Source organism: Triticum dicoccoides, chromosome 3B (assembly GCF_002162155.2).
Source record: "Triticum dicoccoides isolate Atlit2015 ecotype Zavitan chromosome 3B, WEW_v2.0, whole genome shotgun sequence".
Taxonomy (NCBI): Eukaryota; Viridiplantae; Streptophyta; class Magnoliopsida; order Poales; family Poaceae; genus Triticum; species Triticum dicoccoides.
The window spans coordinates 233,852,519-233,862,083 of record NC_041385.1 but is presented as its reverse complement, the minus strand read 5'-3'; the positions used below and the strand labels follow the sequence as shown (position 1 = coordinate 233,862,083).

The 9,565-nt window shown below is 44.1% G+C and overlaps 1 long non-coding RNA gene across 3 annotated transcripts; it reads right to left on the bottom strand.

The window, feature by feature from the left end:
- Positions 1 to 839: 839 nt before the first annotated feature.
- Positions 840 to 9,306, bottom strand: LOC119275690. Of its 3 annotated transcripts, XR_005135827.1 has the most exons (9): positions 8,931 to 9,306; positions 8,801 to 8,860; positions 8,356 to 8,657; positions 8,214 to 8,264; positions 7,028 to 7,083; positions 6,304 to 6,438; positions 6,138 to 6,233; positions 2,032 to 2,063; positions 840 to 1,123 (listed from the first exon to the last, which is right to left on the bottom strand). It is a non-coding gene; the product is annotated as an uncharacterized LOC119275690 (long non-coding RNA). The 3 variants fall into 3 exon arrangements; XR_005135826.1 differs by lacking the exon at positions 7,028 to 7,083 and having other exon boundaries at positions 8,801 to 8,857; XR_005135825.1 differs by lacking the exon at positions 7,028 to 7,083 and having other exon boundaries at positions 8,931 to 9,305.
- Positions 9,307 to 9,565: the final 259 nt, after the last annotated feature.

Below are 9,565 nucleotides of genomic sequence, written 5' to 3'. Positions count from 1 at the left end.
ACCGCCACTAAGGCCAGCTAGGCCTGACGGTGGGCCAGACCACAAACGCCAAAGCCCATGGCGTTTAACTCTGGGGCAGAAACGTCAAAGCTCATGGCGTTTCTAGCGATGCGGATCGGCTTGGCGTTTCCAGCAACGCGAGCTTTCTCGGCGTTTCGGTGTGGCCCAGAAACGCCACGGGGTGTGACCTTTCTAAAAAGGTCAGATTGTGAGAAAAAAAATCATGCAGAGTTCACTTTGTGACAAAGTTTGCTGAAGAGGTCAGAACAGTGATTTTGTCCAAGAGTAAGACAGTCAGAAACATGCCGAGAACGCAAATCTGAAGGAAAATCAAACGACAGAACACAACCTTTATAATGAGACCGGAGAAGATTAAGATCCAACCTACGTTCCTTGTCGCTGAATGCAGCAACAAATGGGAACCAACAATCCCCTAGCACAAAAGGCAAGGACACCCAGATGAAGAAACGATAACAGAAGCGCATAAAATAAACAAACATCAGACCAGCAAAAGATCCCTACTCTTTCTTTTTCGATAGCCAAACTCGTCAACGGTGGAACATACTCCCTCCGTCTTGAAATACTTGTCGGAGAAATGGATAAAAGTCGATGTATGTAGAACTAAATTACGTCTAGGTATATCCATTTCTTCGACAAATATCTCCGGACGGAGGGAGTACATGATAAGATCTAAGACAAGGTTAAGGACGGTGGCGACGGCCACGTGCTATTCGCCACAGCACGCATATACACGAAAGGGACTGTACAATAATATGTTCGCAAGCAAAGGAACAACAAAAACATATGCATATCAGACCATAGAAACAACATAGATTAAATAAGGGAAAGTAAATATCTGACACAACTATAAACAATTCATCATTTATTTCATGGCATCGCCGGTTATACAATAGCTAGGCACCAAATACAGATACAACCCAAGGAATAAAACAAACAAATGCACGAGCAATGAAGGAAACTAAAAGCTACACGTCAAGGCCCCTAACTGCGAACAGAGAAGCCACAGCTGACAGTGTAATACACACACACATATCCTACCTGGCAATAGTCGTGAGTCAACAAAGCTGGCAACAGAACGGACTCGGGAAGTCGAAGACAAGGCCTGTAGAATCAAACCAACAATCGGATCAAACACCAGAAACACGGAACTAACCAAAACTGTACAGAGCATAAATTCCAGGTAAACATTCATAGAAGCTTCATTCTATAACAGAGTCTAGAAAAAAAAACATAACCACAAGAGCATACCAAACACGAGCAGAAGATACATTTTACAATGCACTATAAGGGAACAAAACCTAGGCAAACATCAAAGGAAGATCCATTTCAAAACTGAACATAAAAAAGGTAAATCTGATTGCAAGAGCATGAGCTCCACAACCTCCCAGGCACCTGCAACCAAGAAGCACAAAATCCTGAATAGGCTACACAACACTGCTCCTGATTGTCCGGCAGCAGCAGCAGGAAGCACAGGTTCATTACATCACACTTAACCTGTTGCTAATCTTTCACCAGATCACTCCACTCATCCAAAAGCAGCAATTAAAAGACCTCGTAACTAACCTGTTAGCTAATCTTTCACCAGATCAATTGACTCATTCAAGAGTAGCAAATAAAATCCTCACACTAACCATCAAGAGCACAAATGGTTGCCAGTGTCTCACCTAGTCCACCAGCACACAGCAACATAAACATGAACTCTGAAAAGCATATCCAGAGCTTGGCAAATCACCAAGCCCAAGCCATTTGGAAAAAGACATCCAAACCACCCCAATGCTCACAGCTTAGAAAGCAGACACATACTTTCTCTCAAAAAACATCAGACCCACAGTAAGGCAGCAAAGCATGCTGCAGTTCATCATCTAACTACGCATGACCTCAAGAACCTAACCAGACCTAAGCTTCTCCTTGACAAAAGACATGTATTTTGTGGGGAAAAATCGCGTTAAAGAGGTATTGGACGAAGGAACATATACACACCCACAGCAAGACATGTGGAAAGCAGCATACCTGACAATGGCAGAGTCAACAGAACAGGCAGCCTGCAAAAAAGAAACAACAGCAGGATCAAACATCAGAAACACAAAACTGAACCTGAACTAAACTAAATGGCAACTATTGCCTAGAGTTGAGTTGAACTGAATGCCAAAATGCTCCAGAACCATGCTTGCTTACACCCTCACTTGAGTTAGAGCACATGCATGGTTTCCAAAAAACAAAAGTATTTCACCACAACCCAGAAAAAAATATCAGCTGGAACCGTCCCCTATAAATAAAAATAGAAGTACAATTTTCTAAACAGAAAATATGATCTCTAGATTTGTAAACTAACTGAATGAGCGAATTTTTATGACTTAATGGTAGTTCCAGTACACCTACAAGTTCCAGTTTGCACCGCCCAAGCAGCGTATTCAACTATCTATGACAAAAGGAGGCCACCACCATAGCTTGTACAGATATTGTAGTTATACGAAAACATCAATCCATCTTGTTATGAAAGTACACCCCTTGTGAATCAGGCCACTTCAAAATGGTGTCCATAATTTGAATCAAAAAGTTAATTTTAGGCCACTAAAGACCAAGGTATAAAATTTCCATGAGAAGTAATTTTTATTTGGTTCATGTGAGAAGTAATAATCAGCAATAACACTTGACATGAGCTACGCTAGTCAGGTAAGATTAGTCATCCTAATCCAATTTCCCACTTAGGCCTTTAAATTATTTATGTCAAGGGTAGCATGTTCAGCTGCCTCGTATTTTTCTTCCTCTTAGCTTGATATAAGTTGGCGCTTTTCCATCACCAGAGAACACTAAAAATGAATGCAATTGCATGATCACATAGAAGTATAATTAAGTAGCAGCAGCATATACCATATATAATAAATTAATAATGCAAAGCACAGCCAAACAACCATTCGATGTTGATTACAATCAAAGGTGCAACAAAGGTCAAAGAAAAATGTTAATCTGACAGAAGAGTGAAAGCATCACTAATCCTGGAAGAAAACTAAATATTAGAAAGAAAATATTCTCTATAAAAAATAGAAAGAACAGGTCACCTACAGCTCATACAAAATTAGCAACATCCAGAGACAATTCAATTATACTGCAAACTAAATATTTGCACCGACCAAATAACTGCATAAAAATCTGAAAGAAAACAAACCTACAACCTCATGGATCTTCCATTGGGGAAAACTACAAATGCATCTAAACATACACTTAGGGCTTGATAGTAGTAATGAGGCTATGGAGAACAGTCAGGGCTTGATAGTAGTAATGAGGCTATGGCAAACAGTCTGTTTTTTTATGGACGAAGAGATCCACATCTGGACCTAAACATCACCCAAGTATAAGCAGCAAGTAATTCACTATTTTCCCAATGCATGGGAAGATAATCTAGTCTATTTGCAGAGCAAACACACAAGGAAGAGTGAGCATAGAAGAGTCACCATTATAAAACTCTGTAATGCTGAAAAATGTATGTACAACTCTCACTGTTTTACAGTGAGACGAAATATAATTACATTTAACACTGTATGCATATTTCCTTCTGAAAAAACCTGGTATATCACCATTCCATTCACCAAATATAGCAACCCTAGATAGAAACACGCCTTGCAATATAGCTTGAACACTAAAATACATGCTTCATGACATAGCTGGTGATCAGAGGAATGTGCTAGAAAAAACTTCATGTGTTTACCCACAGAGCATGGAGAAATTTACAATATACACTCTCTATCCACCTACAGAAGCATCAAAGAACACATCACCAGAACCAGCATGGTTTAGCCTTTACTCTAAACCAACACTAATAAATTCGCATCCTGTACAGACCAAAACAAAAATAATTTATAACCAAAAAGCAAGACAAACAAAAACGTGTGCCTCCCATATTCATGACCATCAAAGGAATAAACACATCCATACAACCGAGAACTATACAAAAATACAGAAAGCCTGGATTAAACCTCCTCTCACAAAACCAAAGATAGAGCCTGACCACCCGGCACAACACACACTAATAAGATGCAAGAACACTATATGCAGACAACTGCTCCCACCCAAAGTCCCACACTGATCTGCCAAACACACCAACCAAAGAAACAAAACTTTTCTTGCACAGAGAAAAGGACACATGTACCCAACAAAACAAACAAGGCAACAAAATCCCCTACAAATCTAGCTAGACTCAGCATCTTCTGGACAGCAGCAAACAAGATCCCTTTTGCAGAAGCCAAATCGAGCCAAAGACAAATCTATCTCTCTCCTGGATACATAAAAGGGACTTTTACATTTGTGTCTCTAACTCGAACCCACTACTCAGATTTACCCCTAAATTTGAAGCATGCTCAAATTTGCTCCTCTGCCCGTTAAGTGACCTATCTCTCACACACTTACATGCGGGCCCCAATAAAAAGAAAAGGAGAACTCGATATAGGGCCAACATGTCATTGTCTTATTATTATTATCTAAAATATAGGGCCCACATGTCATTGTTCTATTATTTTCTGAAAATGTTATTTGCTGAATTGTTTGAGGGGTGAACCCACTGGTCAGCTTCTGTAAAACGGGTGTTAATTAAGAACTAATTAAACACGCCGGCGACCGCGCACAAAGACACAATGGCGACGTATGGGAGGATGCCGGAGCAGTCGAGTGGCTGCAAGAGCAGGCTTGCGAGGATGCGGGAGAGAAGCTTCAGTGGCATGAGGTGGCCGGAGAATGTGGGGTGATCGGGAGGACGGGCAGCAGCGAGGTTGAGCGGCGGCGATGGGCGGCGCTCGCCGATAGAGGGGCTAGGGGGAGCAGGGATAATCAGGAGTGCGCCAGGATGTTCAGGAGGTGATTTCGGAGCTGAAGAACCCGAGGCAAGTCGGCGGTGTTCATGGGTGGAGGAGATCGGGCAGCGGCGACGTGACACCGGTGCCAGGGAAGACTAGGAAGGATCCGTCACTACGAGGCGCTTCAATCCAATTAATCGCACAGGAAAACAAATCAGAGAGCGGTGGGGCTACCGGACATGTTATTGGGGCTTTGCGCTGTCATTCGCCGCGCGTGCGCGAGTCAACGCCGACGATTGGTTGCTTATGCCGTTCTCTGGCGCGAGAGAGACAGAGGGCGGCTAAGTGCAGCGAGCTGGCAGCGGAGCATGCGAGCTGGTGGCGGAGCGTGGCGAGCTAGGGAAGCGGCAGCGCGAGGACTGGGCCGCTGCATACGGTTCGCCGGAGGTCAGAGAGACGTGAGGTCGTGAGAGAAAGAGAGATATTTTTTTTCTTTTGTTTTATTTTTTTGTTATATCACCAAAGAACTAGCTATGGACAGGGGTGCGTGGAAGCTTGCTATCCATGTGCCAGAGCCATGAGTTGGTCACGAGATCTTATGGGTTTCACCTCTAGCCTACCCCAACTTGTTTGGGACTAAAGGCTTTGTTGTTGTTGTTGTTGTTGTTGTTGTTTGTTTGTTTGTTTTATTTTTTTGTTAGGGCCCACGTGTAAGTTAGAGAGAGGTGGGAGAGAGTTTTTTTCATTTTCTTTTTTTGGGCCCACATGTAAGTGATACAGAAGAGAGGTGAGACCGTGAGAGAGACTTTTTTAGTCACAGGGCCCAGCCGTAAGGAGGGGCAAAATCGTCCAGGAAACGTCCGATAGACGGTCAAAGGCCTTTGACCGGACGGAAACGGCACATAAGGGCATTTCTATAAGGTCACCTAACAGCATAGGGGTAAATTTGAGCATGCTTCGTAATTAGGGGCAAATCTGAGTAGTGGGTTCGAGTTAGGGACACAAATGTAAAAGTTCCTACATAAAAAAGGAAGGCACCTAGCAGATTAAGGAAGGTAACAAAAACCTCCTACGAATCTAGGCAGATCCAAGCACCTATTTGACAGGAACAAACCAAAAAACACTTCCCAGGAACTTAGCCAAGGCACCCAACAAACTAAAGGACAACAGAGAATTTCTCTGTATGAGTCCATCTAGATCCTAGCATCTGCATAAACCTAGGCACACATGAACACCTTGACGGCAAGGTAGAGCACCATTTAGCATGAATTGTGCACGAATAATTAAGCAATTAAGCAAGACAAAAACCTAAGTGAAGAAGAAACTCACCCAGTAGGAACATCAATGGCGCAGCCGCTGAAAGAAGAACGCTAGCATAGTCCAGGCACAATTCCACATGAGGAAGAATCGACGGCAGCAACAGACCTGCGATGCAATCCCATGTAAGCCGACCCAAGAATCAGAGCTAACAAAAAAATATCTACCAGAAGAGTACCTCAACCAGAGTCATGACGACCGTAAGCCATCGCCACCCGATTCCTCCCGAAATGGGAACTGCACTGACCTATGTACAGGACAGGAACAAGCTCTGCCTCGCAATCATGGTAATCAACTGTGTGACATCTGACACCTGCGGAAAAACCTGCTTATAGACTGCATGACCCTACCATTTTCTAAAAAGACACCAGAAGACCGACAACATAAACAGTGCAATGTGACTTTTCGCACTAGGTGTTCGACAGATTTCGCAAGGATTCAGGCTATTTATTTTTGAAACTTTGTACTATTCTATCATAAGGCCTTTTTTGCTTTAAAGCCAGGAGTTAAAGATTCTAAAAACACACAAAACAGCAAAACGAAAAACATGATCAATAGCTCACAGGAAGAACCCACTGCATTCTGCATTTCTAAAAGGAATGAAGGAGTATCAGCTCATTGCAAAAACTAATGTATTTTCCAGTACGTGAAATGTATGATCCAAACAAATTGCAGGACCATCAACTCATTGCAAGTGCCCTACAGTGAAACGCTTTGTCTACGAAGCCGTGGCAATCACATCACACGATGAATGTCAGAAGAGCTACTACATTCCAGCATCACTACAAAATTGTTCAGCCATTGGTCGCAAGGCTTTCAGTAGTTCTACAGCTGCTGCGTTTTCTGAATCTGTATCTATCCAAGGAAGAGGAACGTATGAACAATTGAACTGTCGGGACTACCGCTCTGATCTTTCTCTACTGTGCATCGACATCCAGGTATCGCAGCGCACCGCAGGCTGAATTAGCAGAAATTATGAGCAAGTTAGGCGGCAGACCAATAATCAATAACAAGAACAAGAAGAAAAACCTGAAACAATATAATGTGCAAGGAACTAAAGATTTTATACACTATTGTAAGGAACTACCTGAATTTTATTCACACGTTAGAAACTTAGCATCTTCTCTGCAAAGGTGAAATGAGATGACAGACTTGATTTGGCTTCCGTAATTTCTAGGGAAAACTTTGTTTTTGCCACTCTAGCTTTTGCCCACTTTACTCATGCCACTCTAGAATTTGACATCTCACTTTTGCCACTCCTAACTTTTGATTGCCACTCTTAGATTTTGACAATGTATCACAATTGCCACTCCGAAAATTTTGCTTTTGCCACGGAATGGCAATTGTGATAATTGTTAGAAGTTGAGAGTGGCAAAAGTGATATGTCAAATTCTAGAGTGGCATAAGCAAAGTGGGCAAAAGTTGGCAAAAACAAAGTTTTCCCTAATTTCTACTGGCAGCAGATGTTACAAAATGGATAAATTAAATTATATATGAATCCAGGACATAAATGTGCAAGTAGCTTGATAAATCCACATGGCAACAGTTTCAGACAACTCCCAAGTCCGAACAAAACATACCATAATGTCCTTCAAGCACGGCTAGATTAGCACTCCACTAAAGGAAGACTCCAAATATCATGTTCATGCAGAAAAATAGTATGTACACCAAATATCATGTACACGCGCGTGATTTCCAGAAAGGTGAATGGGGTTTTCACAAAAGTGCCAGGGCGAGCGGTTGGGCCACGACGCGGCCAGCATGGCGCCAATTGTCAGGTTATGATTGGCTGTGGACTACATCTGTCGGCGCAGTGCAAGTTTGTGGATGGCTTCATCACCTTTTGCACGTTTGTGGACTAAAGCATCACCTACCTTGCAAGTTTATGGGTCTCTAGAGCTCTTGCCTCCTCATAAAACATAGGGAATCTATCACATAAGGGTTTATTTCCAGAGATAATGTATTTTCACAATCTAGCAGGATAATGTGAATAGTGATCTAGAACGTCTTATATTTGTTGACAGAGGGAGAAATCCATAAAGATAGTTTTAACAGAGGCAATATATCTGAAATGGTGCCTGCACTGACCTTACACATTGCAGAGGCGCTTTGTGGTGTCAGCGATCATGGTGCTAGACTCTGATAAGACAAGGAAGCAAGTACTTATAATGAAGAAAAATCCACAAGAAAATAAAAGGGGAAAATAATTATTGGGTGGGCAAGAACGGACATGTAACATGAAGCGGATGCTGGTCGCCACGATAAAACCGGAGATAACAAGCATCGTGGTAAATGCAAGTATATATTCGCCGTCAACTGCTCCAAACAATGCTGTTAAGTGATCCCACACTCCAGCCACGACCAGGACCGACATGGAGTAGAAAGCAAAAACAAAACCAAAGTATGAGCTAAATCCAAGATTCCCCTGGCCCCGCTGCATTTGCTCCAGCGTATGGCCGATGCCGGTGGCGATATGGTCGCGCCGCAGCGCTGCGTTGGCCTCTTCTACAGTCGAAAACCTATGGTAGCCAGCTGCATCAAAGTGAATCATGATCATATCAACAGATATTTCCTACATTTTTGGGGACATCCAGCAGGAGCAACGGGGAAACAGTTGGAAACGTAAGGTAGCCTGAGAAATCAGCAGTCCGCAAAAAAAAAGCACGAATCCTTACCGGCTAGAACAGGAAGCAGCAAACAAACTGCTACGATAATCCTCCAGTTCCTCATCACTGCTGATTATTTAGCAGAATAGGGTTAGCACTTAGCACCGGGACCATCTAGGATTTAAGGGCAAATCAATACCTCGATGTGGAGGGGGGGGCAGGGGGAGGGAGGAGGCGGAGGAGGAGGCGCCGGCGGCGGTGGAGGCGGAGGAGGAGGCGCCGGCGGCGGAGGAGGCGGAGGAGGCGGCGGAGGCGGCGGAGCCTGGAGGAAATCTCCTGGTGGTGCTCCAACTCGGCGTTCGGCGATGGACGCCGCCTGCGTCGACGCTGCTCTTCCTCCCTCTCTCTTTCTCTCTAGCTCTCTCCCTCTCGTAAAATGCTGGATTTCACTGCTCGATTCGCCTTTTGTGGGCGTCATTTCCACCGGCCAACGCGACGGCGCGGCGAGGAGCTCGAGCGCAGCGCTCACTCCCGCAGGGGTTTGGGGAGGCTTTCGGTTCCGACGAAGAAACAGAGTGGCTTTATGATTCGTGCTGCTTCTCAGGGTGGCAATGGACCAGGTTGACCCACCGGGTCGTTGGCCCGATAAAAAAGCAATGACTCTAAAGCATCTCCAACGGGCGCCAAAGGCGCGGCGCGCTAAAAATTGATTTGCGGCACGCGCATCGTTAGATTTGGCGCGTCGCGCAGCGCTTACTCCAGCAGTAGCGTCAAAATGCAGCGTGCGCAGTGGCGGAGACGGGGGACCAGCAAGGGCCCTGGCCCCCCTAACAT